Source organism: Schistocerca cancellata, chromosome 1, assembly GCF_023864275.1.
Source record: "Schistocerca cancellata isolate TAMUIC-IGC-003103 chromosome 1, iqSchCanc2.1, whole genome shotgun sequence".
Classification (NCBI taxonomy): domain Eukaryota; kingdom Metazoa; phylum Arthropoda; class Insecta; order Orthoptera; family Acrididae; genus Schistocerca; species Schistocerca cancellata.
The window spans coordinates 722,153,346-722,171,133 of record NC_064626.1 but is presented as its reverse complement, the minus strand read 5'-3'; positions in this window follow the sequence as shown (position 1 = coordinate 722,171,133).

The following is a 17,788-nucleotide window of genomic DNA, read 5'->3' as shown; positions in this document are numbered from 1 at the left end:
TTAGACCTCACTGGATCCCTCCTTGTTTCAAATTGTTATCAATATATCCATGCAGCAATCAGAAGATTAATATGCTGAGTTAAGACTATATCGATCAGGAACATCACTGCTAAGACCACTGCAAACGTATTTGTCAGTCTAAGGATTTCCTATTTTGTCTGCCCTGCCACAGTAACAATGGATCAGAGCAGACTATTTGACTCAGCACTTTTCACCACTCAGTTACTTATGCGATCTTTAGTACTTCCAAATAACAGCTTATCATCCACAAGAGCAAACAAAGTGCAATATAGGCAAACAAAAATCTCAAATCTTGTCATCTACACAAGAACAAACAAAGTGCAATCAATATACACTATGTGATCAAAAGTGTCTGGACACCCCCAAAAACATATGTTTTTCATATTAGGTGCACTGGTGCATTGTGCTGCCACCTACTGCCAGGTACTCCATGTCAGCAACCTCAGTAGTCATTGGACATCGTGAGAGAGCAGAATGGGGCGCTCAGCAGAACTCACAGGCTTCAAACATGGACAGGTGATTGGGTGTCACTTGTGTCATACGTTTGTACATGAGATTTCCACACTCCTTAACACCCCTAGGTCCACTGTTTCTGATCTGATAGTGTAGTGGAAACATGAAGGGACAAAAGCGTACTGGCCCACCTTGCCTGTTGACTGACAGAGACCCCCAACAGATGAAGAGGGTCATAATTGTAATAGGCAGACATCTATCCAGACCATCACACAATAATTCCAAAGTGCATCAGGAGGAATTCCAAAATGCATCAGGATTCACTGCAAGGACTATGACAGTTAGGCGGGAGGTGAGAAAACTTGGATTTCATGGTCAAGTGGCTGTTAATAAGCCACACATCATGCCAGTAAATGCCAAATGACACCTCGCTTGGTGTAAGGAGCATAAACATTGGATTATTGAACAGTGGAAAAATGTTGTGTGGAGTGACGAATCACAGTACACAATGTGGCGATCTGATGGCAGGGTGTGGGTATGGTGAATTCCCAGTGAACGTCATCTGCCAGCATATGTAGTGCCAACAGTAAACTTTGGAGGCAGTGGTGTTATGGTGTAGTCATGTTTTTCGTGGATGGGGCTTTCGCCCCTTGTTGTTTTGCATGGCACTATCACAACACAGTCATACATTGATGTTTTAAGCACCTTCTTGCTTCCCACTGATGAAGAGCAATTCGGGGATGGTGATTTCATCTTTTAACGTGATCGAGCACCTGTTCATAATGCACGGCCTGTGGCAGAGTGGTTACATGACAATAACATCCCTGTAATGGACTGGCCTGCACAGAGTCCTGACCTGAATCCTATAGAACACCTTTGGGATGTTTTGGAACGCTGACTTTGTGCCAGGCCTCACCGGCCAACATCGATCTCTCTGCTCAGTGCAGCACTCCATGAAGAATGGACTGCCATTCCCCAAGAAACCTTCCAGCACCTGACTGAGCGTATGCCTGTGAGAGTGGAAGTTGTCATCAAAGCTGAGGGTGGGCCAACATCATATTGAATCCTAGCATTACCGATGGAGGGCATGACAAACTTCTGAGTCAATATCAGCCAGGCATCCGTATACTTTTGATCACATAGTGCAGGCAAACAACAATTTCAAATCTTATCTACTGGCATTGCCTAAGGAAGTACTCTGGTCATCGGTTGTCTGTTTCCTCTTCATTCGGCGAATCTTCACATTCTGTACAGCAGATGCTGCTGGTATCTTTGGCAATGGATCAACAGCTCCCTTAAAATGTTGAATACCTCCCACATGAATAATTGAAGCCTTCATTGGCATCTGTATTTTAATATTGGCAAGTGACATTGTTTTGTTATTGGCTGTGGTATTGGGTCAGGAATTTCTTTGTTTTGCCTTTTGATGTACATGGGTTCAATACTAATACCCATTGCCCAACCTTGTATTGTGGTAACTTCCCTACACTTTGTCCTATCTGCTCTTGTCATTCTAAGGCTTTCGTATTTGTGTGTTTTACTTGTTGCCACACATCTCACAGTTTTGTAGCAAACTTTTTTACCAATTTGATGTTGCAATCCAATCTTTAGCTTAATCACTTGGAAAGGTGAAGGCATTTTTCTCTCATATACGAGGGTTGCCCAGAAAGTAATGAACCACATTTTTTTTCTTAGCCGAAAACAATGCTACAAATGCAAAATGTTATGTATGTATTATTTGAAGTCTCCTGAGTGAGCACACCAAGTTTCCATTACTTCTGACAAATGGCATAGCTGCAGAACAGTTCCAAAATGGCATCTGTAGATGATGTACATTACAAGCAATGTGCCGTCACTGAATTTCTTGCTGCAAAGAAAAAAACTGTGGGGATATTCACAAATGCTTGTGCAATGTCTATGGATCATCTGCTGTCAACAGAAATACAGTTAGTCACTGGGCACATAGGGTGAGGTCATCAGAAGGCGGTTTGGTGGAGCTCCACGATTTGCCGATTTGCAGCGGTCGGGAGACCATCTGTGGCTGTCACACCTGACATGTTGCAGCAAGCTGATATCGTCATTTGTGAGGACAGACACATTATGACTCAGCATTTGGTGCTGGATTTGTCAACCAGCAAAGGAAATGTGGATGCACAAGTCTGAGGACTGCTGAACACCCCACAAAACAGGGCTGGAAAGTGTTACCCCATCTGCCCTACAGCCCTGGCCAAGCCACCTCGGACTTTGACTTCTTTGGGCCATTACAGGAGGCCGTTAGTGGGTGACATTTTGAGGATGATGAGGAGGTATTCACACAGTGAAGCACTGTCTCCATCATCAGGACAAGGATTGATATCAACAGGACATACATGCCCTTGTTTCGTGCTGGAGGAAGGCCATAGAACAGGATGGAGATTATGTGAAAAAATAGGGTGTGTAGATAAAACACCATTCTTTTGTGTGTGTACCTCTCATTATGTTCAATAAAGAATTGTTGAAGAAAAAAATGTGGTGGTTTACTTTCTGGGCAACCCTCATATGGTGTTAGACTAGTATTTGTATGGACATTAGAACTGTATGCCGGCAGTTAAAAAATTTAAACAAATGTCACAATTTTCATCACTACTGTTAAAGTGACAGCTCAACATCTCTGAAATCATGATATGATCTCTCTCATTTCTCCCATTGAGGGTGGAAGGGGTTTGTTCACTGCTTGAGCATTTGGAGCAACCAACTCAATTGCTACAGAACATTGGACATGAAATTGGTTCCCTGGTCTGTAATTAGCATATCCAGAATGACATATGTGAGCAATTCCTGCTGTTGTTTTACTAAATGGATCTAAAATGTTGATCCCAAGCATTTCAAACAATTTAGATGCTTCCAGTATATGATTTAATGGAATCAATCGATGGCTAAGATCAGCTTGTTGTGCACAATAACAGTTCCTGACATATTGATCGACATCTCCTTTTATAGTTCTCCACCAAATTTTTGGGCAGTTTGTCTATCTGTTGCTCTTTGCCCACCATTGCGTGACAGCTTATAGTCATGTGTTTTTGCCAGGACTTTGTTCCAGAAAGCTGCAGGTACTACCATTCGTAACCCACATTTTGTCGTTCTGCACAGCAAGCTGTCGACTGTCACGAACTAATGTTGCAACTTGACTTGTTGACAGTCAGCATAAGCAGCTTGAGCTTTTCACCATTCAGCAGTGCTCCTTCCCAGTATTTGTAAAACTGCAATTTTTCTAGTCAAACTGTCTGCATTATAATGCCTTTTCCCTGGTTTGTGTATTGCCTCTAACCAAATTCACTCAGACAGAGTGTCCATCTTGGTAATCTGCCACATATGTCCTTCAATCTTAACAAGCATTTGAGAGCAGTGTGCTCCATCACTACCTTAAACTTTTGACCATATAAATAACATCAGAAGTATGTAATACCATAGCTATCATCTCATTCTCAGTCATAGAATAATTTTGCTCTGCTTTGTTCAACTGTTGGGATGTATACACTACAGGATGCTCTTTATCATCTGTATTCTGTCTCAGGATGACCCCCAGAGCTGTATTACCTGGATCACAAAAAAAGAAAAAATTCTTTTTTGAAATTGAGGAATGTGTAAACTGGGTTCAATTTCAGTGCTTGTATTAAAGTATTGAACACCTTCTGACCTTTAGCAGACAATTCAAGTTTTGCTCCTTTCCTTAACAAATGGTTTAAAGATCTAGTAATTTCAGTAGTCTTTTATGAATTGACAAAAATAATTACTGACTATGGTGGCAAAAAATTCTGAACTGCTGAGACTAAGCATGGATGTGGTCTCACACCATCCTTGTTAATTGCGTGCCTAAGATAGTTTACTTCCACTGCTGCAAAATGACAATTATTTATGCTTAGCATTAGTCATGCTGTTCTGTCTTCTGAATACCTTCTCCTGCTGTTGTACGTGGTCTTCCATGTCCTTTGAAAATACTGTTATGTCATTCAGATAGATCGAACATTGTTTTGGTTTTGATCCAATAAGCTCTGAAAGATGGTGAGTGCAGTCTTGAGCCTAAATGGCATTCAGCAATACTGGAAGTGACACCCGGTAACAGAAAAAGCTGCCCTTGATCCTTCCTCTAGTGCTGCTACTATTTGATGATATCTGCTCTTTAAATCCATTGTGGAGAAATAGTTACACTGACCCAAGCTGTTGAGCGTCTCTATTATGTTTTTCATTGGATATGCATTGGTGAACATTTGTACATTGAGGTACTGGTAGTCACAGCAAAACCTGTATTTTTTAGTGCCATCGGATAATTTTTTGGGATCAAAATTACAGGTACCTCCTAGCGACTATCACTATATTCAATAATACCATCAGATAGCTGCTGGTTAATAAATTTTTCCATTATCAGTTGCATTCACTGTAGGACTCATTATGTGTTCTTGTACAATGGAGCATTATTTGTGCTGGTATTCTGTGCTGCATGAGGCACATTGCTTCTTATAGACCACTTGGATTAAACAAATCTGTGAACTGCAGTAAAAGAGCTTTCATTGCTTCTCTATCACTTTCTTGTAAATGTTTTGTTTTCTCACATAATGCAGATGGATTGATGGTTTGCTTGTGGCAGAGTTCCTCACTTGACCTATCCATGTCACTGTTCTTCAAAACATGCAAATTAACAATTAGTAAACCATTTGACAGACTCTCTTCATCCCTCCAAAAATTATCAAGACTGACTGGAACAATAAAATCACCTGCCACATCACTGAAGCATACTGTACTTTTGCGTATGAAATAGTCTGACTTATGAATTCTTCATTAGTTTCCAATGGCTCTAAAATACATAATAAATCCATAGGTAGGTCTGTATCTACTCTCACCCAGATCAACTTTGCCATACCTCATGGCACTGTATCACATGAATTGATCTTGAGTGCTTGTCTCCACAGTTTATCGGGTACGACCTTCATGATCAGTGAACCTCATGAGTGTAACACTTGTAGCTGTTGCACTTAACAGAAAAAATGTCCCTCCAAGTTCAACACCATGCTGCAAAGGGTCAATTTTTGCGTGATGTTTAGCAATAAAGTCAGGCCCCAGGATTGCACAGTACCCCTCAATGTGACGTGGCAATACTTGTAAATGCTCTCAAAAACACTTATTTCCTATAAAACAGAACAGCATTATCTCCAATGACTTCATGTCATTATTATAACCTACTCTGCTAACCTATACCATGGAGACCACAGTCTCTTTCTCCCTGAGAGATCCAGATTGATTACTGGCACATGAGCCCCTGTGTCCACCATAAATTTATGTTCTCTACCATTTAATTTGCCAAGCAACCAACATTTTGTTTCTGCAGTCTCATGTTCTGCTGGGGATGCTTTCTGATAGATGAAGCAATTCCATTCCTGTTTAACAACTGATTTTTAAGACACTGCTTGTCCTGTGCTTTCTTATGACAATCACACACTTTATGGGCCATCTCCTCACACCCATGACATTCAGGTTGATGGCATTGTTTCCTGATGTGGCCAGTGCACCCACATCTAAAACACTTCACTTAAGAAGAAAAAACATCACTATCACTTTGCCTTTATGTAGCAATGTAGATCTCCTCCAATTGTGCAGTAATCGTAATCACAGCAGGTAAGTCACTTGGGTTCTCCATTCTGATACTCCTTGAATATCAGCAGAAATACCTCTTAGATATACATATGGAACCCTATTCTCACACAGAATCACTCTATTGGCCTTCACATTCTGCTTTACTTCATATGTTTGAAAGTTCAGTTTCCTAACCCTGTCAGAGAAAGATTCCACTGATTCACCATACTTCTGTGATAGTCCTTTGGGTTTTTCCCTGAAGAACTTGACACTGTTATGTCTGATAGCACTGTATTAGATGAACAGCCAATTCATCAAATGTCTGTGCCTTCCTAAGGATCACATGGCACATAAAGTACATTTTCGCTTCACCCACTAACTTTAATTTAGCCATATTCAAGGATGTTCCTTGAGACAATTTTCCCAATTTGGCAGCAGCCTTTACATTGCTAATAAAAAGAGATTTGTCCTCAGTTCCTTTTCCAGAAAATGGCGCTATGAGGTTAACTGCTGTGGGATCAATGGAATGGGTGAGTACATTCAACACGGTTTTATTTTCTCCTGAATCAACAAGTCCTTGGCCCCCATTGGCTTCCCACTGCTCTGTTCTCCTATGTGTTGCTGCATTGCCTTGCCCCTGTTTCACTGTAGGTTGTAACAACGTGGCTATCTGCCCCTTCAAAGATTCCACCATTTCTTTCAGAGTTGCTGCTCATGTTTCTGCCATTATACCAGAAAAGAAGGAAACTGCACACACATTAGGCAAATAAAGGAATTAAACTATGCTCAATCATTATACAATATTGTAGACCAATGAGATTCTGTGCACTGGTGTGCTTTATGACCAACACTTCTACACATACTACAGGTAGCTGACACAGCTTTAACTCATGGCAAGTCATGCCCAGATAAATTACATTAAGGACATCTCACTAGCTGCCATTAAACAGCTCCGGCATTCACATGGAACTGAGATAAATCTGTAGTTTCCTGTGGTCTAACAAACGAATGTTTTAATATACTTTCACGGTCCCTATGGCTCATCATGGCCACACGAAAATACTGGAAATGAAAGCAGAGAAATATCAGTCACTCACCACACCTCATTGTTACAAAATTCACTTTGTAGCTGTTGACCTCATGTTGGAGTTGTGTAGATGGTCGGCTGCGATTGTCTTAGATGTGTGGCAACCACTCACTGACATCAGATATAGTGGTCCAATCCCTTACTTCTACAGTTGTCAGGACAGAGCCAAGTGGGATGCTGAGTTAGATTTGCACTCAAGAGTCTCGCCCCATGTCCACCTGAAATACATGCTGGCTTGCAATCCCTGTTTAAGAGACTGGAGCTAGTAGCATCAGTGTCAGCCTCAGGAAAGGGATAAGCAGTAGCAGTGCTCCCCTTCTCAAAAGCAGATGACAAACAGCATCCACGTCATGCAGATCAAGCCTCAAGCAGGTCTGCAGGATGATGGCAGCCCCTGTGCCCCATCAGTATTGCATCAGAACTGGCACTGCAGTGTCCTTCCCACTGGTTCCATTGACAGTTGAAGACAGCTAGGCCTGCTGAGGGTCGACCTTCACAGTCTCGCCTCTCACTGGATAGGTGCAACTGACACAAGGGCTGAGACTATACACTGTGCAGTCAGTGGTCAGCACTCAGCAATGAGACATTTGTGAAGAAGTGTGGGGTACTTATGTTGGCACTTCCCATGTGCTCTGGGCAGTGGGGATGCTATGGCATCATGTATAGTGTTTATCCTTCACTGTCAGCTCTGTTAGTGACTTTAGACTATTGCAGCTTAACCTTTCAGAGGCTCTTTTCTGCTGGTTCAGCACCTGAATACTTGTTGTTGCAGTGTACCTAGTGTCCCTTATGAAACTGTGCTTTGTCACTAGTACACACATCAAAAAAAATTTTGCATCACCCCAGTTCCCAGAAATCCTGAAGATAGGTGTTGACTGTGGATAATGTATCGCAGACACAGCCCCTTTGACTGTTCAGAGATGTCACTAAACCCACCCAAAGATGTAAACAACCATGTACAAGCAGCGCCTATTAGACAGAGGGGTCCAACAGCCGATCAGTTCATCTCATTCCACCAGGAAGGAGGTACCCGGCTCGTGTAATCTGTGGTTCAACCATGCCTAGACAGTGAATACTATAGTTCGATCGCATCTGCATTGTTACTTGTTACTTTGTGCCAGGAATGGCTTTCAACAAGGGAAGTGTCCAGGAGTCTCAGAGTGAACCAAAGCAATGTTGTCCGGACATGGAGGAGATACAGAGACAGGAACTGTCGATGACATGCCTCGCTTAGGCCGCCCAAGGGCTACTACTGCAGTGGATGACTGCTACTTACAGATTATGGCTCGGATGAACCCTGACAGCAACGCCACCATGTTGAATAATGCTTTTCGCGCAGCCACAGGACGTTGTGTTATGACTTGAACTATGCGCAATAGGCTGCATGATGCACAACTTCACTCCTGACATTCATGGCAAGGTCCATCTTTGCAACCATGACACCATGGGCCCTACAACATGCCAGATGGACCGCTCAGGATTGGCATCACATTCTCTTCACCGATGAGTGTCGCATGTGCCTTCAACCAGACAATCGTCGGAGACATGGTTGGAAGCAACCCGACCAGGCTGAATGCCTTAGACACACTGTCCAGTGAGTGCAGCAAAGTGGAGGTTCCCTGCTGTTTTGGGGTGGCGTTATGTGGGACTAATGTACACCGCTGGTGGTCATGGAAGGCACCGTAATGGCTGCACAATACGTGAATGCCATCCTCCGACTGATAGTGCAACCTAATGGGCAGCACCTTGGTGAGGCATTCATTCTCATGGATGACAATTCATTCCCCCATTGCACGCATCTTGTGAATGACTTCCTTCAGGATAATGAAATCGCTTGACTAGAGTGGCCCGCGTGTTCTCCAGACATGAACCCTATCAAACAGGCCTGGGATAGATTGGAAAGGGCTGTTTATGGACAACTTGACCCACCAACCACTCTGAAGGATCTATGCCAAATCACCATAGAGGAGTGGGACAATGTGGACCAATAGTGCCTTGGTGAACTTGTGGATAGTATGCCACGACAAATACAGGCATGTGTCAATGCAAGAGGACGTGCTACTGGGTATTAGAGGTACCAGTGTGTACAGAAATCTGGACCACCACCTCTGAAGGTGTCACTGTATGGTGGTACAACATGCAAAGTGTGGCTTTCATGGGCAATAAAAAGGGCGGAAATGATGTTTATGATGATCTCTACTCCAATTTTCTGTACAGGTTCCAGAACTCTGGGAACCGAGGTGATGCAAAACTTTTTTTATGTGTGTGTTACAGCATCTCTCAGGTTCCAAGATGCCATTATGCTTCACTTGCAGACCTGGGCACTTGTCATTTCCCCATGCTGTGATAGCTTCTGTGTTTGCCATAACTCACTCAGATTCCCCCTACCTAATAGTCTACCGGTCATTGAGACATATGGTTCAGCTTTAGGGAGCTGCCAAGGTAGGGCTTCGATGAATTTTTAGTGTCCTCTGGGGATACTATCCTGTGGCATAACACATCTAATATAGCTTTACAAACTTCCAAAAAAATATACCTTGAGTTGTCAGTGGATCTCCATGACCAAGTTTCTTCGTCTTCGGAGAGCGGCAACAGAATGTACATGCTACACAATCATGCTCCTGGCCTCAGACATTCATGACAATCCCTGTAGATGGTACCAGTGCAGGATTGAGTGACTTTTTAAAAAGGATGCCACAGTCACCACCAGCAGACAGCTCATGCTGTGAAAATTGGTGGCAGTTCACACATGCATCAGTACCTAAAAACAAAACTCATGGGTATAAGGAACAAAATTTTGAAGGTAGTGCAAGTGCTTCACATAGAAAGACAACTTGGTGCTGGTTCCACAAAAAAGTTTGGACACAGTTCAAGACAATATACAGTGCCATGCAATTACTCAAACAGAAATGACAAGTGTTAGTGGGGGGCCAAATTCGATGTCCAGATAAACCCCTCCCCAACAACAAAAACAGTCATAGTGCTCAGTGCAGCAATGCTATAGTCACAGCACTAAGATAATCTAATCAGCTCTTTCTTACAGACAGAAATTATAGATGCAGATTCCTGATAGATTCTGGTCCACAAATAAGTGTTTTTCCATGGCACCTGCACTCTGATCCAACACCTGTATGAGCCATAAGTTTATGGTAGCAACCAATATCTTGCAATGGTACCTAATGGTTGCTACTTGAGTAGTTGCTCTTCCAAACAGTATCCCATACAAACAAACCAGTTGCTTGTTTACCTGTGATTACTCATAGTTTTAGGTATTTGGGCTATGCACGACTCTGTTTAAAAAAGAATAGCTCGATGTAGTCTTGGGCTCAAGCCACACATGTCTGCTTTCATGTTCTGCAGCTAAATTGCTGCAAATAATAAATGTGATCCTGAAGTCAAAAAGTCTGTACATTGGGTAGAATTGTGAGTTAATAAAATACCAGATATACTAAATAAAAGGTAAATGAATAATTTAATAACATGGGTTCTATTGATGTAGATGACAGAGAGTTATGATGAATAATATTTTTTCAAGAAAGAACATCTGAAATAAATGGGAAGAGCTTCTGTGATTTTCAGTTAAAATACAGACAAAAAATCCTGATCAAATGTGGTAAAGTTACATTGAGAACGTTATAAGAATGGTAGCAAAATCCCCAAACTAAATAGTCATCAAAGATATATGAAAACTAAGTCCATTTTGTAACCACGATACATGGAATATTCATCAGCTCAACATGATGATTCACATATTGAAACTGTGATAAAAAGAACAGTAACCCATACTCTGTCTATGCTCAGTTCCACAATACAAGCAGGAACAGTTAGTCATACACTAGAGCACATTCAGATCTCTTGTGATTTAGAGTTCCTTCAAATGTTAGAGTATTTAGCAGCCATTCACCACCCAGAATGAATCACCTATACAACTGTTCACATGCATTACCACAGGCAGGTCTGCCTTTTTCCAGCACTTGACAAAAAGTGTCCAGAATCACTCCCTTGGGCTTTTCACTCAAAAAGTCCCAGTCTTCACTTCACTCTCATAGTGTTCCACTACTATCTGCTTTTCCACTGGCTGGAGGCCATCCCCACCAAAAATACATCATTCTTATCTTTTACAAACATGATTTGACTTATCATGATCACTTCCCAGACTAAACTAACATATTATAATAATACTTAAATAAAGAACAGTTATAAATATTTGGTCACACTCAGATCATTCACAATAATTACAAATAAAGATATTTTCATGAATAAATAAGCTAGTACTCTTGCACAAGTGCACTCACATTAAACGGCAATAAACTGTCATTAAATTTTGTTTAAACAATTACTTATGCCTTCTAGGCAGAAGCATCTTTTGGTTCTCTTTTCAATTGTTTTGTCCACTAACACATGCAATTGATAACAGTTTTTTAATAGCACGTACAATCAACTTTTGCATAAAGTTACTTGCAAAATGGTAATCTATTCATTAAATAAATACACAAGTACAGTAAAATATGAGATACTGATGCTGTGTTCATTTGCTGTGTAAATGTGGAAAATACAGTGTTCTGAGAAACATTTATGTAGTTGTTGTTGTGGTCTTCAGTCCTGAGACTAGTTTGATGCAGCTCTCCATGCTACTCTATCCTGTGCAAGCTTCTTCATCTCCCAGTACCTACTGCAACCTACATCCTTCTGAATCTGCTTAGTGTATTCATCTCTTGGTCTCCCTATATGATTTTTACCCTCCACGCTGCCCTCCAGTTTTAAATTGGTGATCCCTTGATGCCTCAGAACATGCCCTACCAACCGATCCCTTCTTCTCGTCAAGTTGTGCCACAAACTCCTCTTCTCCCCAATTCTATTCAATACCTCCTCATTAGTTATGTGATCTACCCATCTAATCTTCAGCATTCCAGATCCAGTGCCATCAAGAATGTAACTATGGATGTAGGTACACAATATCAAAGTGACATAGAAATGTACAAGCCAAGTGAGCAAGGTGATGGGCTGCTACATAAGAATCCAGACCTACCCTTTTGTGAGGATGGCTCATTATTAAATATTATGTCTTTAAAAAATAAAATTGATGATCTTAGTAGTAACTATATAATGCATTGTTATATAAATGGTTTAAGTGCTGAATACTCATGTGACAGAAGCTCTAAGTTAGATGAGCTACAAGTTTTTTTATCTGAATTTCTAAGTGTTAAAGTCATTTGTTTAAATGAACACTGGCTTAGTAGTGATACCATAAAAATCTTAAATAAAATTGAAAACTTTGAGGTAGCTACCAGCTTTTGTAGGATAAATAAGTCACGAGGAGGTTCATGCATACTCATTCATTCTGATTTAGCTTACCATGTAAGATGTGACTTCAATTGTTTTAATGAAGAGTGTATTTTTGAAAGTTGCTGTGTTGAGTTAAAGGACTTAAATGTTGTTATAATATCAATTTATAGAATCCCAGGGAAGGTGACAACTGAGCATTTCTTACGTAAATTTCAGAGTTTGTTAGAATACGTCAGTAAAGAAAAGAGGAAAAAAATTGTGGTTGCTGCTGATTTCAACATCAATGTGTTGAACGAAACATGTGAGGTATCAAAATTTACAGACTTAATAAAAAACTATGGCTTCAAATTAAATTTTTCTGAATCTACAAGAGAAAATGCTCAGTCATTGACAATATTTTAACGAATTACATATTTGAAGATGGATATAAATTTTGTCTAGATCTAGGAATTTCTGATCATTCAGCATTATTCATTGAGCTGTCCAGAGCAGGTAGAGAAGTCCCATGTAAAAAAGCTTATGTAAAAAGGATCTTCAACCAAGAAACTTTGACTCTATTCCATGATAAGCTCAAGGAGACAGAATGGCACTTTGATAAAAATATTTCATGCACGGCAAATTTTGAAGTGTTTTCAATGAAATGTTTCCGCAAAAAACTTATTTTAATAAAACGACAAAATTAAAATGGATCATTAAAGGTATAAAAATCTCCAGTGCTAAGAAAAGGCAGCTACATAAGGAACTAAGACATAATAAAAAAATTGAATTTATTGAATATGTTAAACGATACAAAAGTACATTTAAGAAAGTTGTCAAAGCAGCAAAGCAAATGACAAATAATAAATTAATCTTAAAACATGAGAATAAATCAAAGGCAGTGTGGTCAGTTGTAAAACACGAATTAGGTATCAAAGCCTCTAGACATAGAATTAGTACAAATAAGCTTGAAGATGAGACCATTGTATATCCTGCTCAAATTTCAGAATGCTGCAATGAGTTCTTCATTAATGTAGTGAAACCAGAGGTTAATGTTGCAGATTATGAGAACAATGTATGTCCCTTTGGACTAAATCATAATTCTGAATGCCTCACAAAATTCAAAACAGTTTCAACAATAGATGTACAAAAAATTATATTAAAACTAAAAAACAAAAATTCTGCAGGTTGGGATGGAATACCAGCAATAGTCCTTAAATTTGTGTGTAAAATAATAGGATACCCACTATCTAAAATAATAAACCAATCCTTTGAACAAGGAAGCTTCCCAGAGGTGCTGAAGTATGTGGAAGTAAAACCGTTACTCAAAAAAGGGTCAAGAGAGGATATGGGGAATTATTGTCCCATCTCCCTCCTTCCAGTCCTTTCAAAAATCTTTGAAAATGGTGCTGCTATGCAGATTTGAAATTTTATCGAGAAATATGATATTATTATGGAAAACCAATTTGGTTTCCAGCGTGGTAAAAGTACTACTGATGCAATTAACAAGTTTATCGACAAGATCAGCACATCATTAGACAACCATAATAAAGTTGCAGGAATCTTTTGTGATCTCACAAAAGCCTTTGACTCTGTAAATCATGCACTGCTTATCTATAAGCTTGACAAGTATGGGATCAAGGGTAATGTTCTAAATTGGCTTACTTCATACTTATCAAATAGGAAACAAAGAGTGATTGTCTCATCAAATGCAGCAAATTACTATTCAAACTGGAAAACAGTAGCCCAAGGTGTCCCTCAAGGCTCGATACTAGGACCTACTTTGTTCTTGTTCTATGTTAATGATTTACCGAACAATATAAATGCTCCATCGATTTTATTTGCAGATGACACATCTGTATTAATTGAAAACCAGGAGCCAGAAAACATCCCTCTCTATATAATAAACACAATGAACAAACTAGAAACATGGTTCCAACTGAATGGATTAAGATTGAACATCCCCAAAACCCACATGGTCCAGTTCAGAACAAAACAGTAAAAGCCCCAAGAAATTAGAATAACTCATAAAAATCAAGATATAGAAGAAGTAGATTCTGTAAAGTTTTTAGGGTTAAACCTAGATAAAAATTTAAATTGGAATAAACATGTTGACTACCTGTTAAACAAATTATGTAGCTTTGCATTTGCTATGCAAATATTAGCTGGTGCAACAGACATGAATACAAGTAAAATTGCATACCACAGCTACTTTCAATCAGTTGTAAGGTATGGTATTATTTTTTGGGGAAATTCAAGCAATTTATTGCACATACTAAGGCTACAGAAAAGAATAATAAGGAACATGTGTACTGCCCATCCAAGGACATCATGTCGCCCACTATTTGAAAAACAACAGTTATTAACAGTTCTCCCCTTATATATCTATGCTATTATCATCTTTCTACATAGCAATTTAGAGTTATTCGAGAAAAACTGTTTCAATCACGCATATAAGACGAGAAACATAGACAATTTTATGCTTCCCACTCATTGCTTAAACCTGTATGCGTAGTCTCCTCAGTATATGCCAATGAAAATTCATAACAAGCTAAAAGGAAATAATGTTCTGAGTATGAACCTAGAGACACTGAAAACAAAGCTATATGATATACTTGTCAAACGCTGGTACTACACTGTTGAGGAGTTCATGAAGGATGAACTGAACATTTGAGTAGGATAAATTTACATATAGTCTTGTGTGTAAATGTAGCTGTCCTTCACAAAAGGGAGGAAAGAAAAATAAAAGTTTATATTAATGTTAAAATTCTTTGTACCAATTAGGCCTAAGTTGTGTTATCCATTTTTTGACATGTCTCCTGTACACTAATCATATGATTAGAAATTGTATGTTATGAGATGAATAAAACATTATTCGCTATTCACTATTCTGTAGCACCACATTTCGAAAGCTTCTATTCTCTTCTTGTCTAAGCTATTTATCGTCCATGTTTCACTTCCATACATGGCTATACTAACGCTTTCCTTGCCATTGTCAGTCTACATTTTATATCCTCCCTACTTCGACCATCATCAGTTATTTTGCTCCCCAAATAGCAAAACTCCTTTACTACTTTAAGTGCCTCATTTCCTAATCTAATTCGCTCAGCATCACCCGACTTAATTCGACGACATTCCAATATCCTTGTTTTGCTTTTGTTGATGTTCATCTTATAGCCTCCGTACAAGACACTGTCCATTCTGTTCAACTGCTCTTCCAAGTCCTTTGCTGTCTCTGACAGAATTGCAATGTCATCGGCGAACCTCAAAGTTTTTATTTCTTCTCCATGGATTTTAATACCTACTCCGAACTTTTCTTTTGTTTCCTTTACTGCTTGTTCAATATACAGATTGAATAGCATCTGGGAGAGGCTACAACCCTGTCTCACTCCCTTCCCAACCACTGCTTCCCTTTCATATCCCTCGACTCTTATAACTGCCATCTGCTTTCTGTACAAATTGTAAATAGCGTTTCGCTCCCTGTATTTTACCCCTGCCACCTTTAGAATTTGAAAGAGAATATTCCAGTCAACATTGTCAAAAGCTTTCTCTAAGTCTACAAATGCTAGAAACGTAGGTTTGCCTTTCCTTAATCTTTCTTCTAAGATAAGTCGTAGGGTCAGTATTGCCTCACGTGTTCCAACATTTCTACGGAATCCAAACTGATCTTCCCCGGGGTCGGATTCTACCAGTTTTTCACATCTGTCAATACCTGCTTTCTTTGGGATTGGAATTATTATATTCTTCTTGAAGTCTGAGGGAGTTTCGCCTGTCTCATACATCTTGCTCACCAGATGGTAGAGTTTTGTCTGGACTGGATCTCCCAAGGCTGTCAGTAGTAAAAAGACATAATTAATCAAGAAATAAAACAGATACAGATGCATAGTTTTCAGAGATTATGGCTATAGTGCAAAGCTGTCATCAGAGATATCATACCATATGTTGAAATAGCATGTAGCATTTAACCTTTTGAGTACCAGTCATTTCTGCCTGTAACCACCATTTCATTAATTCTTTTCAGAAGCACCAGTGGCATTTGCTTGAACCACCAATGCTAGTGCAAAGCAGAAACATCCAGTGGTGTGACAAATTTCTATGGCTCTTTCAGCTTCTAATCAGTGACCCAAATCTTTCGCAGGAACAGTTGGCGCCCTCTTCTTGCTAGCGGTTGTTGGTGATTTGTTTTTGTATTGGAAACTTTTTTACATAAATTTCAATTAGTGGTACTGGTTTTATTGGTGGTTTCAGTCTGAAACCAATGGGACAGTTTGCAGTTTCATACATTATGTAGTGTGACATGAAATTACTACATTTAATAATAATTTTGCTTTTCACTGAGCACTTTTGTTTGTTTTAGGCATTATGAGTTTGTGGAGGTTTCAAGATGTTGCCCATGAGCTCATAATTGGCATTTTAGATGAAATTCCAATCGATGTAGATTCTGATGTATCTGAGGCAGAGAGTGACTCCGAGGATGAAGTTTCTTTGAGTGGTCCCAGACAGTCAGGTACTTCAGGAACTTCGGTGCCTTTGCCATGTCCTGAATTATTCACTGATAATGGAGTTGATGAGGATAGTGATGGTGACACTGATGAGTAAGATGCAATAGTAATAAATTCACAAACAATATGGTACACGTTATACAAATAACTGTTGTGTGTGCCTTCTCTGAAGAATTTGGACCAAATATTGATGACATCTGTGACTCTCCTGTTCAAGTGTTTCTAAGCTTGTTTCCAGGGAAATTTACTTCGGAACTTGTATACAAGATTAATTTGTATGCCACCCAAAAGAAAGGATGGGGAATACCAATTTTTCACCTGTAATAGAACAGGAAATGAAGCCCTTCCTTACACTAAATGAACTAATGGGAGCAAAAATTCTTCCAAGCTACAAAGACTACTGGTTTTCAGACCTTGTGCTATAAGACAAATATATTTCGTCGAAAATATCTTGAAACGGTTTCATTTGGTACTTACCAAATCTCCACATCAACGATAACAGCTGCCAGCCGCACAGTGGAAGTGACAACTTTAATAAGTATATAAATTTTGTCTGCTACTAGACGTGCTGGCTAGGACTTTCTTAGATTCCTACAAGCCCACTGAATGTCAGTCTGTAGACAAGTCAATGATAAAATTCAAAGAATGGAAAACCAATAAAATGAGGTTACAAGATGTGGGTGAGAGCAAATGAAAATTGATATATATCATTGATATATATCAATACTGAGGTATTGTTGTATCATTGGACATGTGCCTTTCTTCTGGAATTGTTTGTGTATTCAGATTTGCATTAATATTTGACTGTAAATTATTATAGACTATCAAAGAGCTGTAAAAAGCGATCTTTCAGCTT